Raw genomic sequence first — 3,482 nt, 5'->3', positions numbered from 1 at the left:
GGGCTTCGAGGCCAGTGGGCAGAGCAGGGCGCTCTCCCTCCAGGAAAACTCAGGGTGGTGTGACACCCTCTCCAAAGCCAGCCCTGGTCTGGGCATCTAGGTTGTCTAAGTGGGGTGCACTGGTGTCTTTGACTGGGGTCCCTGGGTCAGAGCCTGGGTCAGAGGTGTGGGGCTCCTAGTTGGTGTGGAGGTGATGCCAGCAGGTGCGGGGAGGAGAGGGAGAGGGGAAGGGGAGGGAAGCCTGTCGTGAGAGGTCCTGCGGGGTCCCTCTGATGGTGGTGGGCGCACTTGGAGCTGGCCCCCAGGGGGACGCTCGCTATTTGTCCACGACCCCTACCCATCTTGGCTGGGGTGTGTCCTGGAGGCGTGGCTCACCGGCGGTCTCAGCCTGCCCCAGCAAGTTCCACTCACGGCCTCCGACTTTCTCCCGCCGAAGGTTCTGGGCCTGAGTTGGTGTCCAGGGTGGGCCGGGGGACGTCCACGCTGCCCCTCCAGCCCCGGCCGCTTCCAGACCCTGGGAGAGCAGCCGCCGGCTCCGCACTCCGGGGGCCGCGTTCATCCCCGAGCGCCGCTTGCCCTGGGGTGGTGGCCGGCCGGCCAGGCTGGGGTTCGTAAATCCGTCCGACGGCAGAGTCCGAGGCTGCCGGGCCGCCGGCAGAACATGCCGCAGCCGCTGAGGGTAAGGACTCCGCAGGCCGTGACTTGTGCGGGGCGAGATTTACTCTCTCGTTTCGGGCCTGAATAACCAACTTCCCACAAAGCTGCCAGGGCTTTGAGTCGGGCTTACCTGTAAGAATGACCGAATCTCATCCATCTTCCGAGGCCTCTTACTGGGGACGCTCAGCTCCCATGAGCCGTGTGGGGTTGACGGGCAGCTGGGGCCCGGGGGCTCACGGGAGCCGGGGGAGGAAGGCTGTCACGGGTCGCGATCCCGCGGAGGGGGGCACCGTGCGGCCCCCAGGCAGCTCGAACACTAGCCCTTCCTGGCATGCCTCTGTGTCTCGGGGGGTCCGGGTCCCATCACCACTAGCAGGAGAGAAATGGGTCCCCAGGGGTCAGTGTGCTGTGCTTGGGGGAGGGACGGGGGCAGAGGATGGCTTCTGCCACGCAGGTGGGCAGGGGGCTTGGGCTCCCCCCGGCACCTGTGTTTTGGGGACGAGGGTATAGGACCAAGGGGGCTGCTGCTTGTGGGTGTTTCCGTACCTCTTGCCATGCCCTCCCTGAACCCAACACCCTCCACTCTGCTTATCGGAATTGACTGGTTTTTCAATGTCGGGCTCAAGGTCACCTCTGGGATGCTCTCCGGGCTGAATGGCCGCCTCTTGGTCTCCAGAAGCCCGTTCTGCTGCGCTGCTTTGGCTGGTGGCTCAGCCTGGCTCTCGGGGGCTGGGAGTTTGCACATCGCCTTCCCCACACACAGCTGGGAGTCGGGCGCTGCTGGTGGAAAGGTGACCTCAGACTTAGCCTGTGCCCGTGGTCGGCTCCCTGCATCCTCGCTGTGGCTCCAGCTGGGTGGGGCTGGCGTCCCCAAGCCGCAGACGGAGCTGGAGGCCCGGAGAGGTCGGGCTGTGTGGGAGACGGAGCTGGCGTTCAGCACAGGGGGCCCACAATGTCAGGAGGCTGAGGTGGGGGCCCTGGTCTGCTGAGCTTGGAGAAAGCATCTGGGGGACGGAGCGGGCAGAGGGGCGTGGTTTCTGCAGAGACAACCGCTGGGTATTGTGGGCCCTGTCCTCAGCACCCCACGCCCCTCACTTTATCCCAGCTCACACGGCGGGACAGGCTCCCCCTGACATCCCCATGTCACAGACGGAGAGACAGACCAAGCGGACGTGATCCCGTGTGCAGGGTGGGACTCATGGGGTTTGAGGCGGGCCCCTCCATCAGCACCTGGGCTTAAAGGGATCTGCCTCCAGGGGGCCGGCTGCACGGGGTGGGGTGCTGCGCGGGTCTGATGGTTGACGTCTACCATCCGTGCTGGGAACGGGGGCCCTGGCGCTGATGGGTGGGCTGTAGGGAGCTCGGATGCCCACCTGAGCCCAGGGCCTCAGAGCTGGTGGGGCCCCAAGTGCGCCAGCCTGGGGGCCCGTCTGAGGGAGGTTTTGCCACTTACGACCCAGTGCCTGGGCTGGCTGGTTGGGTGTGGACACGGCCGGAACTCGGACCCTGGGCAGTACCTGCCCCTCCTTATGGCAGGGGGTTGGGGACCCCGTCCGGGACCCACCCATTACCCCGTCTGCACCCGAGGTCTTCCTCCTGGAGCCTGCGCTCCTGCTTTTGCAGCTTGAGGCCCTGGGGAGGCCAGCAGGCCCCTCCTCCTGACCTTTGTCCCCCTCTTAGCTGCTCTGTTCAAGGAACTCTGACTCCCTGGCCGGGAGGGAGCTTTCCCTGAAGAGCTTTCTGCTCCCTGAGGACAGCCAAATGAGTGTGCCTGTATGAAACAGCAGCAGTCCGGGCAGCAGCTGAGCTCGGAGACTCCCTGGGAGCAGCGGCGGCGGGTAGGCTGGGGGTGCCGAGGGCCCGGGATGGCAGACCCCGAAGCGGGACTCTCCCTCTGGGCGCGCCGCGGTCCCGACCCCTGCACTAGACCCGCAGGGGCTGTTCCACGTCTGCCCAGAGTCCCCTCACCTGGCCTTCCTGGCAGCCTGAGGCACAAGGAAGGAGGGTGGCCTTCCCCGCACCCCCAGGGACGCTGCCCATCCCTGGACAAGCCCTTTCCCGAGGGCCTCAAGCTGGGAACTCCTGGCTCTCTCGGCAGACAGACCCTCTCCTTGCGGAAGGGACTGGGACCGGCCTGGCAGGGGCCTGAGGGTGCACCTTCTCTCGGCAGACCTGGTGCCGACGGTTTACAGGGACCCAGGTACACTGGTCGTGCGGATTCCGCGGTAAACCAGCAGGAACGCCAAGTGCAGAGAAGTCCTAAACCGAGTCTGGGAGCACCAAGGCTGACGGGCCTGCGCACAGGGGACCCGGACCCCCACTCCCACTCGGTCAGGGCCTTTGCACCCACATGCACACACGGGGAGTCAGAGGGCAATGGACCCCACGTGTGCAAGGGTCACACATGTGACACGCACACTCAGCTGGGCACACGCGCACGCACCCCACACATGTGTGCGCGCACACTCACACACACGCACACGCCCCAGAGCAACCCTGCGACAACCCTTTCCACGCCCCGGGAAATGCTCTGTGAGGAAACGAGGCGAGGCCGTCAGCAGCCCAGCCACGGGCGTCTCGCAGGACGTCTTCATCCCTTGCTTGGGGGACGGTGGCGTTCGGGGGTCAGCACAGTGGCTGGCTGGAGCCCGGGTTTACAAACACCACGTCTGATCTCGTGGGCCAGTGAGTGTGGTCCTCGCTCCCCCAAGCCAGCCTGCAAGCAGGGAGCCGGGAGGAGAGGCCTCGGGTAGGGAGGGGCGGCCTGGCGGCGGGGCCGGGCTCTGGGGCTGTCGGAGGCGGCCCGGACTGTGGTTCCATTAACA

This window comes from Neovison vison, chromosome 8 (assembly GCF_020171115.1).
Source record: "Neovison vison isolate M4711 chromosome 8, ASM_NN_V1, whole genome shotgun sequence".
Taxonomy (NCBI): domain Eukaryota; kingdom Metazoa; phylum Chordata; class Mammalia; order Carnivora; family Mustelidae; genus Neogale; species Neogale vison.
This window is presented reverse-complemented; position numbering follows the sequence as displayed.